The sequence below is a fragment of the Corvus cornix genome, chromosome 4A, assembly GCF_000738735.6.
Source record: "Corvus cornix cornix isolate S_Up_H32 chromosome 4A, ASM73873v5, whole genome shotgun sequence".
Classification (NCBI taxonomy): domain Eukaryota; kingdom Metazoa; phylum Chordata; class Aves; order Passeriformes; family Corvidae; genus Corvus; species Corvus cornix.
Window position 1 is genome coordinate 4868665 of NC_047058.1, and position 22021 is coordinate 4890685.

General features: G+C 39.5%; 1 long non-coding RNA gene across 1 annotated transcript in view; it reads right to left on the reverse strand.

Moving 5' to 3' along the window:
• The window catches only part of LOC109145017, an 80524-nt gene extending 59762 nt beyond the window's left edge, over positions 1 to 20762 (reverse strand). The window contains exon 1 of the long non-coding RNA XR_002046140.3: positions 20586 to 20762. This is a non-coding gene — a long non-coding RNA (uncharacterized LOC109145017). The remainder of the gene's footprint in view (positions 1 to 20585) is intronic.
• Between the last annotated feature and the right edge of the window lie 1259 nt (positions 20763 to 22021).

Sequence of the window (22021 nt, forward strand, 5' to 3'; positions counted from 1 at the left end):
GTCAGAAGTGTTTAGCCAGTCTCAGTAACATGCCACGAGCACAGGAGGAGATGCAGAGTTGCATCTTGGCACCTACATCTGAAGACTCACTCTACAAAATCAGCTGTCCAGAGACTTCCCAGCTGACCAGACCTCAGAGCAGATGGAAGAAGATGATGGTGAACATCTGCCTCTATCCAGGCTGTTTCACCTAATCCTTGTACAGGGCTTTGGAAGTCATACCTACAATTTCAGAGCTGAAAATTCACCTTTAAAAAAAATATCAATTTGTTCTACAAGCCTATCCATAGACACTGAATATTTATGATTTACTGAAAGCCAGATAAAGACATCAGAAGAGTGACAGTTTGGGGCCTGGAGTTTTTACAGTCATCCAAGTGTATAATGTACATTATTACATGATGAAGTATGGCCAGTACCATCTCTATGTCACTGAACTAACTGGATTAACAGCCCAACAATTAGAAACCGTGTTTTTTAGAGGTAATACTCAGCACCTGTGAAAACTGCGTGTCTACCAGTCAAAACAATTACAAAATGACACATTGTGAGTGCTGTACTGCCACAAAATTATCAGACTGTTTCAGAGGAATAGAAGATCAAGTTAACCCAACTAAGAAAAAAGAAGTTAAGCTAGATGAGTCCACCATGGGCTTTTCTCTGAATTTTGAGTCAGACTTTCTCTTAGCCTTCAGCAGTACCAGTCACCAACACAAAGTTAAAAACTCGTGCATATATTTGCAAGACCAGGGACTACAGAAGCCATCTAGCAGTCAGACAGGCCAAGTTTTCCCCTTTTTATTTTAAATTTGAAATGCTAATGTTAATTTTTGTATTTTAATATTTTCTGTATCATTTCAATGAAAGCTTAAAATATTTGTTGTTCCAATAATAAAATAGAAATTATGGTAACTACTGTAGTTTGTCATACTGTTATTTTTAAAATAGTTAGCATTCTTCACCTTTAAGGGTCTGATATTTCCAATGGCAATTTTCATGACATCTCTGTATTTCTTTGGGACTGATGTTTGCTCTGAATATTATTAAAATACTTATTAATCAATCTGAAATGCTGAACTAATTCCAGTTAGTGCAAGACAGATGAAAAAAGGCATTTTGCAGGCAACTGGGAGACAACTCGGGGCATGCAGCTTTTTTCAGCCAGCTGAGTCTGACACCAGGGTATTTCATTGGATTCTCCTGAGAGAAAAAGACCCAGCTGTGCTTCTCCTACAGCACATTCTGCCAGATGATCCAAAGGCCTGGCAATTCCAGAGAGACTGGAGCCTTGCCTTGACTATGAAGGGTTAGAGTTATGCCATGTCTGTTCCAGCACAAGGTGTATCTTGTTATTGCCACTGATTCATTATTTATAATTAGGAAGCACTTGCACTGCAGTTTGAAAAGCAATTAGAGAGTCAGAAAACTCCCATGATTTTGTTTGGTTCTCTCTTCTTTCCTCTGTTATAAGTGGTAATTAGAAATGAGAAGGAGGCAAGGAGTTCTACTGGCTTCACCATCACTTACTGCTGAACACAAGAAACAGACTCCATTCTTCCTTCATCTCCCTAAAAGCTTTTCTTTTTAAAACCACCAGACACAAAGAGCAGAGTATTTGTTAATCGGGACAATATCCATCCAAATTTGCAGTCTTCACTTGCTGTCCTAAAAATAGGTGAGCTTGAGGCCATTCTTTCCAAAGGGTAAACTGATTTCATACTCATTTTTCACAGATAAACCAGAAGGGCAACAAATGCTTAAATAAAGTCAAATAAGGAAAGAATCCTGTCAAAGGAGGATTTTAAATGAAAAGAAATTAGGTAAATTCAAACATTCTGTCAGGACCGAAATGAAAAAACAGCTTTTGAGCACCTGTTCGAAAAGAAAACCCAGGACTAAATTGATAAATGTGATATTGGCAGGGCTTTTCTGTCCCCTCACTCCACAGGGGGATTCCACAGCCTGTGAGGGAGAGCAGGCTCTGCCTGCACTGATCTGAGCTCACATTTACTGTTTCTGGAGACACTGCCCTAGGTGGGCTATTGATGCATGCTTTTCTTGTTATCTTATATGGAGTTATTCCACCCTGCATGAATCTTTAAGGCCTGGAGAAGAGACTGATAGCTCTGTGCCCCATTTTCCTAGGTGAGTTACCAAGTTAGTGGCTTATTCCCTCTCTGGCTTGGAGATTATATAAATATTTCATACAAATATATTTGCTGGCTCCAGCTATAAAAATTCAGAAAAATCCATTTGAAATTACTCACAACTTCTTTAACTGGGTAGGGGAATATACACCTAAAAATCCACTCTCCAGCAGGTTCAGAGAGGGGATTTGGACAAGGATTTGGATAGATAATGACTCTCCATCCTCCTGAGAACTGGGCTTGGGTCTCTCACATCTTGGTGAGAGCTATTACTGCTGATCTCCCTGGGAAAGAGAAAGGATACCTCTTTTTCTGATAATGCTGTGTCTAAGACAAAAAGGAGCTTTCAGAAAGCTGCTTTTCTGAACAGTTTCAGAAATTGTTCAGTGGTTTTGGCCCAGATAGTTTTGAGGCAATGGAAGGTTAGACTCAAATTTGAAATGTTTCTTCTCAGTTTTAGAAAAAAAGATTCTTGAGTTAGTTTGTCATTCTGAAGAATCACAGGTTAGCAAAAGATACAGAACTGGGCAACTTTCCCTAATTTCCTTGTATTCTATTTGCAGCTGCATTCAGGCACCTGATCCATTCCCTTGCTGTCCTTACACCTCAACCCTGACATCAAAGAACGTGTGTAAGAAAATAACTGCTGGAAAAATAACCTAGTGATGCCCATTAAAAAACAAGACAACTAAAACCAGATGGTCAAGCACCAAATTTTCAGCAGAGTCCAAGTTTCTAAGGTATGTTCCAGAGGAATAGCAAAAATAAATAGCTGAATGTAAAACTCAGAAACATACGTTCACATTAATAAGAAAGTGGCACCACTGGGGTGTGTGTGTGTGTTTATATAAACACACGAGAGTGGGTGCACTTCTCACATCCCAGGTTTGTGTGTTGGTTCTCTGAATGGACTTGCAGGCTATTCTGATGTTATGAAGTCAAACATTCCCTTACCTGCCCTGGCTTTAGGAGCCATATGTTCTCATTTCCAGTCCACTGAGAATCTCCCAGTTCCATATGCACCATGTAAATGTGAATTTACATTTGTAGGGTAAGCACACACTTGTAAAATTTAAAGCAACCTGTCAGAAGCCTAGAATTTCATTATTTAGAACAGAACTGCAGGAGTTATAGCCATGAACAAAAGGCCTGGTCTTAGTCTTGGGCTGTGGTCACAGGTAGATGTGTGGGAGCTGCAGAACCTCCACCATGTACGTGGCCAGAATTATGGGGTGTTTCACAGGAACCAGAGACCTGGACAGCTGCATCTCCAGGCCATCCCATGGGAACTGAGAAAGGGGTTTGATTGTACCAAAGAGGTCTTTTGCTAAGATCATGATGTTTTCTCTCTCAATTCCCTTCAGCTCCACGTGAAACCAAGACCTAACATATGCTGTGTGCAGCCTGTGCTCGCCTGCATACCCGTGCACATTGTCACTTTGTGTTATCCCAGGAGCCCCCTGAGCACATGGGGAGCAGAGTTTCATTGGGTTGGAAATTCATGCTTCAGCAAACACATTGTCAATTTGATGACCATCTGTAACTTACAGAATTCTTGTTTTATGCTGTGGCAATGAATAAAGCGGGGTTTAGATCTCAGAGCAGACCCAGTAAAGTTCTGGAAGCTCTGCATTTCATGGGGTTCGTAAAGCCCAAGGATTAAGCGTTGTATGAGATCTCTTACTTCAGGTGAGCACATCCCAACACAGTTCCCACACCAGAGACATTGACATTTGCAGGTGAGTATTGCAGACCAGCACAAAGAGTAAGAGAAAGCAAACTTGTAGGAGTACCAGGACGAAGCATTAATTGCCTTCGTATTACTCTGGAGAAAACCAAATTTTCAGTGGTGGTCAGTTAAAAGAGAGAGACACATTCTACCCGAGTTCTTTCCTCTGAGTGCAAATAAAATGTGCATATATACACGAGCAATAGTTACAACAAACAATTATGTCATAAGGAATCTTGGCTTTAAAAGCAAAACTTTAAAAGAGTGATAAGGGATGAGTGTAAAGAGTATTTTTCAGCTGAAAAAGCATTTGCAGCATTGTTTATAGATTTTCTATCCAGCATCCAGGACATACACACCCCTGAGCAGCCACCACTGCTGATGGTTTACTGCAAACACAGAAAACTTAGGCAAGCATGACCACCTTATCAGGGGCAATTTAGGAACTGAATTGTCGGCCTTTGTTTCCTTTATTAGCAACAGCAGCCATCCTCATTGTCTTGTTGAAATGGAATTTACAAGGAGACACAAACCTGTGGTTCACCTGATCCCTTCCTAACCCCGTTAAGAGTTATCTTCCTTCCTGTTCGCTCTAATCCCCGATGAGGAGATGGTGCAATATTAGTGAATTGCATTCATTATTCACCTGTCACCCTGATAAATGATTCTTCAAGAGGGGAACCCGAATAATACATCTTTACTACTGTGAATCAGGGAAACCCAGAGCAAAGCCGAATCTCTTTAGCTGCATTTGCATAACCTGGGAAAATATCTTCTCCTAAATCATTTCTGTTACCTTTCTTATTTGCTCTCTTCTAGCAGGATTTGAACACTGGCATTTGAGAGGGATGCTAATGAATTCCCCGAGGATTATAATAAAGCTACAGTAAATAGAGTTACCTTTCAGTCACCTCTCTTATGCTTACATCTGTGTGCAGAAAGGACCTGAATGGAAATCATTTCCCTCCTCCTCCACAGGTTACTGTGTTGATTTTGGAAGGTTTGTACTGATCTCACTACAATGGTAAAACAACACAAAACAAACCTAGAGAAATTCCAGAAACGTTAGGGGAAAATCCCATGTTGGAATCTAACAGTTTGTCTTTTACCATTTAGAATCATAGAATAGTTTGGGTTGGGAGGAACCTCAAAGATCCTCTCATTCCGCCTACCCAGCCATGGGCAGGGACACCTTCCACTGTCCCAGGTTGCTCCAAGCCCTGTCCATCCTGGCCTTGGGCACTGCCAGGGATCCAGGGGCAGCCCCAGCTGCTCTGGGCACCCTGTGCCAGGGCCTGCCCACTCTCCCAGGGAACAATTTCTTCTTGATATCCCATCTAAACCTGTCAGTTTGAAGCCATTCCCCTTCATCCTATCACTCCATGTCCTTATCCCAAGTCCCTCTCCAGCTCTCTTGGAGCCCCTTTAGGTGCTGGAAGGTGCCAGGTCTCCCTGGAACCTTCCCCACCTCCAGGTGAACACCCCCAGCAGTCCCAGCCTGGCTCCAGAGCAGGACCTTGTTGAACTCCCTGAGGTTTCCACAGCCCCCCGTCTCCAGGCAGCCCAGGCTGCAGTGCCCATGAGAACAAACCTTGGTGGACTGTTGAAAGCTCCTCAATAGGACAAAACATTCTACTCCAAAAGTTACACTTAAAAAATATATTCCCCTTTGAAATCTGCTCCTGTTCCTTGAGAGAAGCTTCTTTATTGGTTTCAGGTTTCAAAGCATTGGTTATGTGAGGGAAAGACACCACTCTTGCAGTCAGAGTGCTCCTATTCATCTTCATGTGCTAAGGACAGGCACAGAAAATCCACCATTCAGAGGAGTGAGGGGAAAAGGGAATGGCACTCATGCTGTAACCTGCTTAGCTCAGATGGAAATAGAGCTCTGGATCTGGATCAGTGCCATGTTCCCCAGATTTATAGCATTTATAGATATCAAAATTATATAATTGCTTTTAGCTGCTTTGCAGCAAACTGCTTAGAAACGTGGAAATTTTGACTGTTATTTGTTGCACCAGGGCAATCTTATAACCCTTATCACTCTCTAGATAGGATCTTGTGAAAATTTGCCGTATCTGCTGCTATTTGTACAGCATTTTAAAAGTTTTTATTCAAACAGACCTATTTTATAGGAGCAGGCTTAAAACTTTCTTAATCAGGTTTTCTAGCCTTATTTTTCATTAATTTTTTCAAACTTTAAAGTGCTTAGGGTCAGTACCACTTATTCAGTCGGGAAGTTGGACTGCCCAACCACCATTACCAGAAAATATTTCATCCACAAACAAGTCTTTTGTAAGATCCTTAACTGGGCTTAAACAGTTTTCTTTGCTATTGTGGAGACCTGCACTGTGGTATTGAGTTCTGCCTGAAAGATCTGGAAATTAATTTTAAATTATTTTCACGCTCTCTGGATTTAAAAACATCAACATTACTGGCATTAGGCTCAAGTACAGTTAGTAGCCTAATAAATATGACTTTTGCTGATATTGGTAGATGGCAGAGGGCTCTGCAGCCTGCTCAGTCCTAAGCACTGCGATGCCACGTACAATAAAGTCCTGACAAATACTCAATGCCACACATTCAAAGGGAAAAACTTTGATTCAGATGTAAACTTAAGTTTGTAAACGTTCATATTTCCCACAGAACTCTTCTATCCACTTAAAGGACATTTATTCACTGTTTCTGCAGGGTGTATAGGAAGTCCAGTTCCCTTTATTTAAGTGGAAACCTCCATTAAAACTCAACAGGCTGTCACTTGCTGAAGGTATAAATCAGGTTCAGCAGTTGCTGAAATTAAGCAAATACTTGACTTTGAAGCTATCCTCAGTTTTGTCAGGGTAATTACACATCCCATAAGGCCAGGTGCACAATATTAACGTGTTTGTGAGCATTTGCATAAGGAAATTTGGCAGTGGCATAAAGTCTAGACAGATTTTTAAGTGCTAACGAGAAGCCTGAATTCCCTGGATTTTATTGCAAGGCTGGCTTAGTGCTACTGAGCTACATTTCTGAATGGACAACTCCATAAGCAGTGGAAAATGGTGTTTTCTCTTGTTTATCCCTTACAGTTGCCTCTGACTTCTCTATAGTCCTGCATTTCTTCAATTTATCTTTATAAATTATATTTACAAAAATATAAATTTATAAAAAATAAATTTATAAAAAATAAATTCATAAAAATTTATCTTTATAAATCTTCAATTTATTTCTATTTTTTTACCAGAAATTGTCACGAGTATGCCAAAAGAAAACCAAAATATCAGCAGGTTAATAGAACCAACATTCTATTTATATATATATACACACACACATCTCAATCAGTTTGTGTACATTCCAGAAAACCTGGTAAACTATTATAAGCAACAGCAGAAATCTTAATTGAGTTCTACACTAATAATGAACATTAATATTCCTCTTGAACTAATCAAAGAATTAACAGTGATGTGCAAATTATATCTGCATAGCATTTATATTGTTGAACAGGCATTAGTTGTAAACTGTTGGGAGGATGCTGAGAAAAAGGGAGCAGCCTGACTTCAGTGTGCTTTAGCAGCAAGACCACAGTCTACAGCAATTAATAAAAAAAATCCTGTACAGCTCTGGTTTTGATAGCTAATATCAATGCTATTATTTCTATTGACACTGACAGTGAGAAATCCCCAAGCAACTGAAAAAAATGATTTTCAAACAATTTCTCCTCCCCAACTCTTGTTTATATAATGCAAGAGAACAACTGAAAGGGAAGAAGATAAAGCAGATGCATCTTTCTACATCACATTTTGGAGCTAAACTTATAGGATTGTACAACACAAACAGCTTCCAGCAGCAGCCCATCAGTGTGATAAATGCTGCCATTCTATCACACACAGCTTTGACACTGAGAAAAATAAGTTCTGAGCTCCCTTCACTGGAAAGGTGAGACACTTGTAAGAGCAGAGAGTAAAATCGAAGTTACTGAGCAGCACATTCCTGTACAAGAATTAGCATTTCTTACTGGCGTTGGCAGCACTGCTGAGATTGTAAATTATTCACCATCTACAATCAACATGCCAAATTTCAGTGGAAACCTCGGTGCTTTGTAAGTAAATTTTTATCCCAGCCAATCGTGTTTGACGTGCGATTGACTGCGATGTTTCACAAAGGTATCTCTCCAGCTTCATTGGTAACGCTCTACTTGTGCTTTCTTAAGGAAAAATTAGCTACTTGCATTTGAAATTCATGTCATAAATTCCTCAGTATTCAGATTTGCCATCTCTCTTATAACCTTGTTCTATCTTTAAAATCTTTGGCTTCGATGAACCTAGGAGAAACTGCAAGGAACTACAAATAAGGACCATCCATTTATTAACTTTAATAAAAGTTATCTTGATCCACAAGGCTCAGACATTTAATTAAAGTAAATGGAAAAGATGCAGTAGAAAATCAGAGTAAAATTTAATATTAAATCAGCCAAAGGAAATTCAAGAGAAAACAGAGGGGACTGATAAAATGCCTGATGGATGGTGAAGGTTATGATAGTTCAAGGAGAGGGGATGTCATGCAATATTGTCCCAGCCCAAACAAAAGCAGAGCACACAGCTGCTGGATAACTCATTTACATGCACAAGTGCTGACTGCAGTGGCCACAAAGCTTGAGAAGAAAACTCCCAAGGTAAATTATTTAAGGTCTAGAGCTGCAGTTCACACTTTCCCTGCTCTGACTCTGTTTTTTGCACACATCCTCCCACCAGTTTAAGCCACCAGCTCAGGAGGGAGTGCCACTGGTGGGGTAGCAACACGAAGTTACTGCAGACTCCAGTTCTCCCCCAGGAGTTTGAATAACCAGCTGGGGGAATGAGTTGTGCAGGATTTTTTACGCCTTCACAGCAATATGGACACGAGTGGCTCCACCAGCACTCGAGCAGTCTCGCTCTGCCCCCTCCAAGCCCGTCTGTTATTTCACTGAGTACTTGCAAGAGACATTCTCATTGTTGTGATTGGCTTGTCAAGCTTTCAAATTCCTAATTTCTCCGTTTTGATGACTAGATCATTGCTATAATACTAAGAACAGTGCAGGAAGTGAGTGAAGGACTGACAATCTTTCATTTTTTGAGACACAAAATAAGCCTTTCCTGTCTACAAGTCAATCCTGTTTTATTCTTAGCTTCTCTGGAGCACAATTTCTCAGATAAGAACTAAACTCTTTAGTCAAAGACTAATAAATACTGTAGCAACATTGTTCGAACCCTTCCTTCTTGGGTTGTGGTAGCAGATTGCAATTTGTCTGGTAGCATCAAAGTTCTAAAAGTTTTTGTTTAAAAAGCTGTCGTTGAGTAAAAAAAAAAATAGAAATCTATAATTTAAGTTACATAGAATCCCTGATATTCTCCTGAGGCAATTCATAATCTAAACATAAGCAAAAGCTACCGTGTAACATTTTTCAGTCAGCATCAGGCATGATTAAGAAGGTATTTCTTAAAACAGTGAAATAGAAAATTACATTTTACATTGCAGTTTGATTAATGTTAAAGAAGCAATATTTTATATTCCTTGCACAAAACAGGCTGAAACACAAATATTAATACTATCTAAGGCTTCAGTGTGGCTAAATAATTCATAAAAGTTAATTGAATTTTGTTGGTTGGAAAGGGGATAAGATTGATTCAGCAATGAGGCAGATGAGATAATCCCCTTCAGTCTCTGATATTAGGACTGCCCTTTTCAGTGACCTCCTCCAATTTGTTCCCTAATTACACATTGATCAGTCAGCAAACAGTTTCTAGGGACTCCCTAAGAGCTGCTGACCCCCGAATCCCCGTGCATGTGTCACAGTGGGGGCGGAAAAGTCAGTACCAATTGAAATGGTTAATTTACACATGTCTGCTGCAAAGGTACTTATTCTGAGGTAAATATTTTCCTGACCCCTCCAACCACCAAGAGCTGTTTAAATTTTCCTTATGTTTTGTATACTCTAGTTATTTTGCATTGTCCACTTGCATGTTAATCTATAATTCACTTTATCTTGCAATACAGCATTCCAGAAAACACAAAGATAAATGCATGCAAATTCGAAGAAATCTGAAGAACAACCAAATCAAATAATGCTCAGTGAGCTGAGAGAAATCAAAACTCTCCCCAGTCTAAAAATCTAAGAAGACAGAATGTTTGTTTCAGTGATGTGAAGAATTTACCCCAGTGTCAGTGTCAGTTCCTCCCACCACTCAGACTGTGATGGACAGAGAGGTAAAAAAGCAACTCAACAGAACTTCCATGCACAGTTTCGATTAAATAAAAACTCTGATTTACAGGAAGAAACTGTAGCAGCAAGAGTTGTTGAGGAAAACCAGAAAATTACAGCCTGGAAACCATGATTATTTAAACTATCTCATCTACAGATTAAGGAAATTTATTTTGGTCCTACCTAAATCCCCAATTCAAATCCTAAATTGTAGTCACTCATTCACTTGGTGAAATACTGTAGCCTGGAGAACACTCTAAACCCAGAATATTAAAAAGGTCAAAATAATATTAAATTCGAGGCTTTGCAAAATTAAAGAACAGTCTTTGAAAGCACTGACTGGGCTGAGCTCACAGAGAAAACCAGAGGAATTACAGCTATGTGGTGCTTTGCACTGAGAAGGATTGTGCTTAAGGGGAGTGCTGATACTACCCACTTGTAACAAAATTTAGTAAAAAGAGAAGTGGCTAAATATTAATTCATATCAGTAAAGATTACAAAAGCAACACGAAAGAGAGACTACTGTGAGAAACATCAATCCTCCTTCTGCACAAATTATCAGGAGGAAAAATAGGAGAGCATTAAACGACATGTGCTGTGATTCCCCCAGTTCATTCAGAGTCACTCAGGCTGGGTAATAGGATTCCTATACCATCACTCAGGGAAAATTCCGAGTCCATCTATCTGCACAGAAGTGTGTTATTTGGGGTTATTTAATAAGCACTTCTCTAACAGACAGGCACACAAACACAAGCATGCAGCCATTAGCTTGGCACAAGCTACTTAAGCTGGTTTTGATACTCCCCTTGCAGCCCTCTGAGCCAACAGCACCATACCAGGTTAGTTTTAGGAGTGCCAGTTATACATATTTTCAGAAAAGCAGTAGAAGCTTCTTTATCCAAAATTTCTGAAATGTGAAAATGTTGATCCTAACATGTTTATTTTATTGTCTGTTTAAAAGGCAGAAGAGCAAATTTACTGGTATGAAGAGGAAACTTGATATAGTGATAAGTTCTCTGTTAATTCACATGGGACGCCTTTCTATTTCAGAAACTATGGCCAGAACCAAGCAATTAATATATCTCATTATAGGTTCTTACCATGGAAGAGTTAAATCTTATAAGATCTATGTCTCACTCATCCTCTGCTTTTAAATCACGGTAGAGCAACTACACAAAACAAAGACTTCAGGCTGTTTCCAAGGTGATAAATCAAGAAGCAATATTACATGTGGCAATAAGTTCACATTGCAGTTACTTAAGCTTTAAAATCTTCTTTGCTAGAGGATCTGCAAACCCTTTCTCTCTCATGCCTTCCTCCCTTCTTTTTTTTTTTCCAAATGAGGGATTATGCAGGGTAAGGAAATGCAGGTAGATATTTGTACTGGCAAGAGTAGAAGAGGCACCTAAATGCAAAGACAAACTTTCAGGAAAAATACCTTTTGTCCTGCAATGCTAAAACCTTCAAAAATTGCAGCAGGTTCCTGCCTTGAGGAGGAACACAGATGGTTTTGTGCTCTTCCCATCAGGCAGATTTCCAGAAGGTTCTATCAAATTTCAGTGATGGCCTAGCTTTCCTCACAAGGCAGTACCTAGCACTCTCAGACTGTTTCTATTGGCATCTTTGCAAAGGTTACTGTTAGAATGACCAACTGATGTACACTGCTAGTTATTGTTAGATGTGTGAATATATCCCACGTCCTAACACAAGCTATGGCTGCACTCCAGTTCTCATTTGGAGTTACCTGCAGCTCCCATGACAGAATATTTGAACTTTGCACTCCTGGGGAACACAGGGGTTCCATCCATCATTTTACAGAAGCGCTCAGTGGGGGGACACTGAAACACAGCCGGCCCCAAAGCCCCAGAAGTGATGGATCCCTTGGGAGTGACCATTCCTGCGTCCCACAGAAATCCCTGTGCCCTGGGACAGCTCCTTCCCCCAGCACTCCCCAGCCAGCCTGGGCTGCTGCAGGGACACCCATCCTGCTTGAGTCTCACCTGGAGTGGGGAGCACTGGCTCTCTACTTGAGTTACCCGAGGTTGTAGGCACTGCTGTCACTCCTGCGTGCAGGTGAGACCTCAGCTTGCATTATCTCAAGGCTGCCCCTGCTTATCTATTCCCAGGGATGCCTCTTTCCACAACGGATTGCTCCTCTGCTGTCAGCTGGCTGAGTTGGAAAAGTCTTCCCATTGAACAGGAAAAAAAGATTCCATATTTTTTCTCATTATATTCCATCACAGCTTAATGATAGGAAGCTTTTACAATTCATAAAATAGTGCCATGTTCATCTAATGTAGGTAAAAGAAAGAGAACAGCATCTGAAAAATAAAAATGTTCTTGAGTCTCATTCCAGGATCATAAATTATGTTTTTAAAATACGGTCTTCAAGCTTCATTTTTTTCTATGTTTTCACTTCATAAAATAATAAATGACTTATTTTTGGTCATGACAGACCAATGTGGCAAGTAGATAGAATGAAAAGTTGATACTGTAAACCACTTTTTTTTTTTTTTTTTTTACTCAAAAGCCTCAAGTACTTTTTATAGTGCTTTATTTTTTTTTCTTTTCTGGCTGCTTATGTCCTGAGCAATTGCTTTTATGAGCACAAAGTGTTGTTTTTAGTGGAAGTCTGGAGGGGTCTGCACAAGAACATTAGGCAGGGTTGTGACCCAAGAGACTGAAGCTTTGATCCAGTAATGAGATCATCAGATATACTCCCAGCAGTGCTGCAGATGGGCTGTACAATAAAACAGAACTAACTACAGCATCAAGAAATGCAGATCTAGAACAACCACACACATAAAGTTACTGGGGAACATAAGGGTGAAGAAATAAAGGCTGGAAAATGACTTTCACTCTGAGGACTAAATGATTATTACAATTTCAACTTCAAAAATACAAATTGCATAAGTCATTTGCATTACAAATGTTATCTTGATATCTATGCAGTACAAAACACAGATTAAAAGGAAAAATTGAGCTTTCCAAATCCTGGAAGATTAGATGGGGTCCAATCACCTATGAACTACCTCATTGAACTATATCATGAAGGAAATACAGGTATAGTTTTTAAGAGAGAATTTATTAGTTTCACTCTTAGTTATGAAAGTCATCAGGCAGCAGATAAATTCTGCTACACTTTTTGTTTCCACAGTAGGAGGATTTCCAGGCCTCTAAATTGTTTTAAGGATAGAGAAAGGACTGTCAATACAGTGACTTTTTACACTGTGACAATGGGAACTGCATTTATCTATAGAATAATGCATTAGTGACAGCTCCTATGCACAGCAGCCAGTTGGTGATCAGTTATTGGAACCCTGATTATCCCAAGCTGCATCTTGTTGCAGAGAGACTCCTCATCTGTGTCACCTCATCAATTATCACTTAATAAGAAGTGTTACTCCTCTTTCAGTGTTCAGCATGGACAGAGACAAATTCTGACATTAGCATAATGAAGTCTAATATCTCAATAAAGGGCATGAGTCAATGACTGCCATGAGCCACGTCCTATATTCAGCCAGTCCTTTAGAATTCCCAGGGGAGACATAGTCAAAGTATTAAAGGGTTCAGATGGTGTTTAAAAGGTGTTTAAATTAAAATATGCAAGTGAAACAGAGTAATTTAGGTTGCTTTAAAGTCAGGATCTGAATATTGCTGTTTGCCAATTGCTAGTCAGCAGTTCTGCTTCTGATTTTATCTGAAAACTATAAAGAAAGAAGATTTCAACGCTCAATTACTCAGAACTGTTCCCCCTGCACTGTGTGCCAGGCAAGCCTTGTCAGAGAGTCTTGTGTTTTACTTGTGTAAAGCATTATCTGCTTTATCCTTAGCCCAGATTTTTGAAGCAACTTTAATTAGTGTAGTTTAAGGAAGATTCATCTGTTCTAAAATTTATACCTGAGCTGCTTGCATCACAGGCTGTCCATAATTATTGAGGCTTTTTTAAAGAGCTGTAACTTATGTTTCACATTGTCTGAATTCAAAAGAATAAATGTGTAATGGTTATGTTAGAGACACTAATATTTATGAACACAGAAGTGGGTATTGGTTTGATGCATGTAATAAAATGTAGTAATGCATGAAATACAGGCAGTTAATGCAGATTGCTTCTTTTTATGGATGAAAAAAATAAGGAAGTCACATACAGACATACATTTAGCAACACTCCAGGAAAGTTAAATGTGACATGTCTCTGCTGCTCTGCACAATGAAGGATGGCTCACCAAGCACAGGGAGAGGGGAAAGAATGCAATGTGGGCTGACCACAAAACTACCCTTAACAGCAGTTTGGACACACTCAGGTGTCCAGGACCTAGAGTGAAACAGCACCAGCCAGCAGCCCCAGCTGACCTGATCACCAGCCCTTGAAATCCAGACCACTTAACACAGACATCTTTTCAATTAGCAAACGCTTCTTTTCCTAATTTTCCACCCATGCTGCAACTCTTGTCTTGAGAATACAGACAGGAGCTATGGCAAGAGAACTTCTGAAGGGGACAAGAGCTCACACCAGTCATCAGCTCCCTGGGGTTTGGAACATCCCGCAGTGAACCAGCCACTGCCTGCTTAATTCAGGAACAAGCAAAGCTTTCAAGTCATCTTTACCCCAAACCTAACATCAACAACACCCAGGTGACTGGTTTTTAAACCAAAATTAAATGGCTCATAATCCTGCTAGCACCCACATTCCTTCTAGATCTCTGAATACAGCAGTAAATTAACACGGAAACCTTTATTACAAATGGTTACAGCCAACACCTCAAGGGAAGACAATGAGAAAATAATGGTGTATGATCGTAAGTTCTGTTTTACTCAGTAGATATGTGATCAGACCACTCTTGCCTGGCATATCCAGGACCTAGATTTAATTCTTCCTGTAAAAGCATTTCGATTTGGCCCTTCTTCCTCCCAGGAAAAGTCTCAGATCACCCCTTTTTAGTCTACACTTTGCTGTTCCCAGTCTATAAAGTGGAGGAGGAGGTAAAATATAGCAGAAATCTTTTCTCCAGCGTGACTGTTTTAGCTATGGAGCCATCACATAATTTATTCATTTTGTCTTTTTAAGCATTTTGCACAAAAACTGAACATCTCAGCTGAAGGCACTGAAACATTTGCTTCACTACACATATGTACAGGAAACTTCCTTTTCCAAAATTTACTCCTAATTCAACAGAATTAGCTGGAGACTATAAACACAAAGGTAGAGAGAAATACTCACAAAAGTGCTCACCAGCACCTATAATTGCACTTTGATTCCAGCTTTAATGTTCAAGTCATGTATGTGTCTGCCTTCAGCGGTCAGAGTGTAAAGCTTTTATCAAGATAACCAACTCGTGAGTTTTGCACTGTGACATCTGAGAAAAACATTATGTCTCATACTTCCTGGAAGAAAAATGATTTCCATTAAGTCAGGTGTACAATAGTCATAAAAGCACAGTCTAATACTGTTAAAGAAATACTCTGACATCCCGCTGATAAGATCATTCTACCCTTGCAGAATGTCAACAGCTAATCATATTCTTTATCTGCACAGATATTATACTGAGAAATTGACTTTGCCATCTGGCTCTCCAGAATTTTTATCAGGTCTTTTTAATTAGGTTCAAATCATTGATTTCCATTGTTCCCTGGCTTCTGTCTCTTTCAGACTGAATCCATTTGCAGTGCACTGCAGCGTTCTCAAGTGGAACCTAAAATGAATAGGATTTTCCCACAGGTTTTCACACTTTACATCTGCTAGCAAAAGTCCTGTCATGCTTGCTTAGTGGTGCATATAATTCAATTTTTGTTTTATTAAGATATGAGGATGACCAATCTATTAACAAAAAAAAAAAAAGTAAATCAAACAACCTTAAAAACTCCATATGAAAAATGAGCCCAAGGCTTATAAATTAGAAACATCTGCAACGAGTCCGGGAGGCTGGGTTGCTGTAATTGTGATGAACGTACTTAAATCAAAGTTGTAAAGACTTTCATAGGCCAGGACATATTTCTGTTAGATTGCTTTTTCTGGCCTGCTGCAATGCTGAAGGCATTCATGCGGCATTTCAAGTTCAGAAAAAACTTATAAGATACAAATATTGCTGCATACCTCCCATACAGACACTGTAAATTTCAGTTCTCAGTGCAGAAGCTCCTGCAAGATTATTGATTTTAAACCTTACACAAAACAGTAATTAAACTCTAAAGTAACTTTGGTAGTGTTAATCTATGAGGAAGACACTCTTCTGGGTAAGAAAAGTCTTTAGGAATTTGCATTCATAAGGAAAATTGAAGTCCCTAAATAATTGAAGACTAATTTGATTTTCAAAGTATGAAAAATCCAGATCTGAGCTTCCCTCAGAATTTGATGGATGGAGGGGTTTGGACAGAGACCATGACCTACTTTTGGTTAAAAGAAGAACCAAACAGAGCAAAACCAACAGAAGAAGGAACAAGCAAACACACCCACGACAACTTGGTGTTACAATTTAAAAGCTGAACAGCGAGGTTTACATTTTCTGGTCATTTAAATAATTAATTATATAAAAATGTTTATGCATTTTAAAAATAAAACACAGCAAATCCTTTGGGAAGGAAACCAAACCACTGATTCGGGGTCCACACAACAAGGCTGTCAAAGATTTAAGTTAAAATGACAAGATGCAGCAAAACTCCTCCAAATGTCACTCACAGGGCACTGTGCTCACATTTAAGGTGCAAGTTTATCCCAGACTTCCTGGGCTTTCTCACTGATGACCAAAGAAACTTTGGGTAGGAAGCTGACAAGCTGTGTTGGCTTGGGACTAAAGCTGGAACTTTCCTGCAGGGCAGGTTCCTGCAGGGCACTGCTTTAGTTTCTAGTTGAGACGGGAAGGATTTGTCACTGGAACAATATGATTTCCTTTTTTCCCTCCTAGAAGAGAGCGCAAAATATGATGGTGCTGCTTGTGCAGGGATACCAGGATGTGTCTTTCTCTTGATGCAAACAGAACTTTCACTCTGGGCACATAAGTCAGCCCAGGTACTGGACAGCACTTGGAAATTCACCCTGCAGAATATTTATCTACAGAGTGTCTGGAATCAAACAGAACCTGCCTCTCGCTGAAGAAATTACAGCCCTTGGAAAAAATTTTCTCTAAGGCTGCACTAACCCCATATCCACTTAATAATGTATCAGTAGCAGAGTTTACTTCAAAACATACCAGAGGACCTGCAGTGCAGCAAACCCAAGGCATGAGGATAAAAATGGGGTGATATTTGCAATTAAAGCCAGCTAGCACACAGGGCTGTCCATGGGGTGGGAAGGGGAAGGAGAAGGTGCAGGACAACTTTCCTAAGTATTAATTGTAAGGAGTTCTTCTACTTATTGGAGTTGTCCATCTGGACACTTTCAATGAGACATTTGCTTGGGGACTAGAGCAAGAAAAGTGGAAAGAAAAACCAGGGGTATGTTCGGTTTGCTGGTTTTCCCAAAATTGAAATTAAGCTGCCTCACCTTTAATTCTCCTGCTCTTATGTTGTAAAAAAATCCCAGACACCACTCTCAGTCTTCACAGCCTCACCTGTCCTCCAGCGTCTCTAAGATCTTTGTGAATGGCTGTGAGATTGATTCAGCCTGTTGGGTTAATTTAATACGGCCCAACTATCTTGAAAATGTATAACCCAGCTCTTCTATCTTCTCCTATTAGGGCCTATTTTGCCCTTTTGGCATTAAAATTAACTGCTTCATTCAAGAAATCACAGTTGGCCTTTTTAGTTCAGGAAAAACATATCAAACACTTGTACATCTGAGATTTCTCACTCAATAACTTCTCATTTTTCAATGTGATTTTAAAAAAAATGTTTTCCTTAGTGGTAGCAGACAGAAATAATGTCTGAATATTTTACAGAACTGCATCCCTTTTTGTACACTCACCTTCCTATTTCTGTACCTATGCCTTCACCCTTGGTAACCTTGACTCTTCCTTACTTCAGTTTTAGGATGATTTAACAACTCCTGATTTATCCAAATTGGCCTCCTGCTACCCTTTCTGTGCCTCTTTCTTCTCCTTCCTCCATTAAAAGAATTAAAACCAATAAAAGCTATTGTTTCTTCACAGTGTCTTTAACCTTATTTCACCCCATCTGGGTTCACACGAAGCACAGCTCAACACTCACTGAATTTTATTGAAATCAATTGTTTTTTTCATTATCTTCGTTTCTTTCCTAAAGAGCACACACTGTTGTTTTGTGATGCAGTTTCCAATTTTGTGCCCCACCAGCACATTCTCAACGAGTTCCTCCCAGGTGATTTCTCTCGTGTCCCAATTTCCCTTCCCTTTCTTTACTTCTCCAATCCCATATGTAATTTTAATTTATGCCTTTATCTGGTGTTTTGGTTTGGATTTTTTTTAAAAAAAGCCTTAACCTGTAAAAATCAACATAGTCTATATTTTAATTATATACACTGAAAAAATTAAACTGAGCTAACAAACCTGCAGTTTAATGAATGTTCACAAAAAATCCCTAAAACCCAGGGTTCCATATCTGGGATCTGTATCAGGTTGAAGAAATCAAAGGGATTTTACTATTTTTTCCCTACTTCTACAGACACTTAATCCCTGTTGATGTTCTTATAGTAAGGGAATATCCCCTCACTTTGCATTTTTGGTTCGTTTGGTTTTGGTTTTTTTTTTTGCAAGACATACTCCTGTAAAATTCAAATTCCATTTAGGATTTATACTATGTGAATTATTCCTTCAAGTCTCTGTACACCAACTACATCATAAGTTTGACACTGTGCTGAGACCTCCAGTTCCTCTCTCTCATTGTATATATTTTTCAATTGCTTTCTTATGTTTTTCATAGGGATCCAGACACACAAGATATTTGATAGAGCAATATTATTCTTCTACTTGTTCCTCTTATGACATTATTATGAATAAAGTTCTCTAATTTATAATCCCTCTTCACTTGGTTCTTTTCACAGTTACAAGTGTTATTTCTTGCTCTAGAGGTTACTCAGCCACTCAGAAATACTTCAGTGATTTTTTTTTTTAAATTGGCCAGAGATGTTTTTGATGATTCATTGTTAAATGACTTTGACTCTGCTTCATCCTGTGATAATACATTCGAATACATGGCATTTTCTACCCTGTGAGGAGTTCCCTGGCTGGTTTTGGCCCTCAGAGAGATCTGTGCTGAGGATGTGAGAGCAGTGCAGGCAGAGCAGCTCCTACATCACTGAGATGCAGCCCGAGTCCCACGTCAGCCTCCATAGGAGATGGAGATTGATTAGCTCAGGTGTTCAAATGCTGTGACAGGTTCATGCTTTTACTGCAGAGGATGAAGAGTCCTACAGGAGGACTGCAGAATATTCTTGACACATTTTAGCTGCCTCTTATAGACTGATAAAAGCATAGCCACTGCCACACAGTTCACCTCTTCAGCTTCCTAAACAATTTTCCCCCTTTCAGTGAATCTGCCTATATTAGAGTCAAACAGGTAAGCTCAGCCAAACAAAGCCCTCAAGTATTTTACCCAGTTGAGAGCAATAACCAAATGCTCTCCTACAATCACTTTTCTTCAAGGTGGGAGAATGAAGAGCCAGGCTTTCATCTGCTACAAAGCTTTCTCTGCTGTGAGGAAATCAATAACAGGGGTGATGACTTGTCAATTATCCCTTCAATGCATTTTCAGTTTCCCTGCTTTTACCACGGTTTACCTCCTTCCCAATTCACTTTTCTTCATGGCTATGCCACTACCCAGATACTCGCAAGAATGAGAAACCTTTCCCCATGACACTTGAAATAACCAAAACAATTTCATTTTACTCTGAAGAGTTCGTGAACTATTAGCTGTAATTTAAGAACTGTGCCATTAAAGAACTATATACTGTATCTAAAAGGATAAAACTATTACCTCTCCCATGATTCTTTTCTCTGCCCTGTGATGAAAGCTATGCTGATGATAAAGAAACAAGCTAAGAAGGGAACTTACAGGGTCACTTCTCCTGCAGCATCCCCAGCGAGGAGCCGTGTCCCAGGCCAGGCTGCCCTCGGGACAGCCCAGAGCAGCAGCACCCACAGCTGGGCACAGGCACAGCTGCACCCTGACCTTGGCACCTCCCAGGAACAGCTGGGCATGGCTTAACTGGGAACCACAGCTGCTTGTGCCAGACCCCACACAAACACCACAGCTCTGCCCCAGAGCCTGAGCTGGTCATTCCATGACCATATATTGGAAACTGATCAAGAGCAGCATAATTTTAAAAAATCCGTTATGTGTAGAAGATAAATAATGCATTATTCATTTCTGGGTTTTTCTAAATATATTCAGTGCCTTCAGGTGATTTTTTTGAAACGTCTTCTTTTTTGACTTTTCTTTTTAACCAAGAGTTCTCATCAACAAAAAGCCCAAAACCTCAATAACACCCATTAGCTGCCTCTGAGCTCCACACACACCCACTTGCTGATTCAGCCTGCTTGATCCACATTGCCAAAAAAGTAAAAATAATAATACTTACACTAGTCAATGATGTGCCTGCCTGGCAAAGCCGTGTCCTGTGTGGCCACTTTTGGCAGCAGGAACTGAGCTGGAGCACAGTGTGCTTTTCCAGAAGGCCAGCACTCTCACACCATTCCCCAGCCTGGCAGGGCTGTGTCGGAGCTGTGGCAAGTGGAGGCATCCATACGCTGTTAACCTTTTCAGACCACTGCAGAACAGATGGTCCCAGATTAGCTGGTGAAGAGCTGTTAATGTAACTATCCATCAATGCCTTTAATTACAGTTTGCTTGTTTTCAAAACAGCCCATATTGATTTTCTTTTTTTTAAAGCAGAACATAAAATAAACTGCTCTGTAAACACCGAATAGACTTACAAACACAAATAGACCCAGCCAGTGTTGTTCTTTCTCACCCTGTGAAAGCTCCATGTGAGCATGTCTGTTTAAAATTATCAAAAATATACTGTAAATATGAGTGATCTTAAGGTGTGTCAAAGGTTCCTTTGGACCTTCTCCACTGAGAACAACATTTTAATCACCTGTTCCCAGAGTCCATAAATTATGCAGTGTGTAAAGAATTCTATTACAAAAAATCTTCCTGCCTAGAAAATGTAATTTAAATAAAATGCATCATTTTCTGCTTTGGGAAAGAATAGACATATTTCCATAAAAACCTTATGGATGAAAAATTACCTCTGCCTTTATGGGGTTAGGATATCACTTTGGTAAACTCTCTGAGGATATTACAGTGAAAGCCATTTCATTTTTATTTTAATTACAGTGAATTACTTGTTAAATGAAAAAAGTCTTCCACAGATAACACATTCACATACCAACCACACTTTCTTCCTTCAGGAACCCGTTGATAGCCAATCCAGCTTAATGAAGTCCAGGGCATTTTATGAGCATGTTGCCTGTGCAGCCAATTCCCTCAGTCACACGTGCACTTTCTAGAGATGAAGTGACATTTCCTCTCACTGCTCCCAGGTAACACCAGGTGGAAGCCGAATCACAAAGCCCTGGTTTTAATTTTTTACTATTTTAATGCCACAAATCCAGATTCTCAAGATATTGCATGGGTTTTTCTAACAAAGGCACTCTGGAATAAGCTGCAAATTAAAGCATTAAAAAGTTTCTGAAAATGCACACATCCTTGGGAAGATTTATATGCATGAATAAACTAACTGAACCTGTAGCTGTAAAGCATTTTTTTTTTATCTGCAAGGAAAGGTTATGTTTGGTGTAATAATTTTCTTTAATGTATGATAGTTTAATTCTTACAAATAAGGATTTCTATTTTTAGAGAAGAAAACTCTACAAGAACTCTGAAAACTGTCTGTGTTTTAAGAGAAAGATTTACTTTTGCAAGGTGAACAATGACAAAAAAGAAGTAATTTTGGGATCTCTGCCATTTTATTTCACTGATTACCTGGAATGCCAGCAAATACTGAGGTTT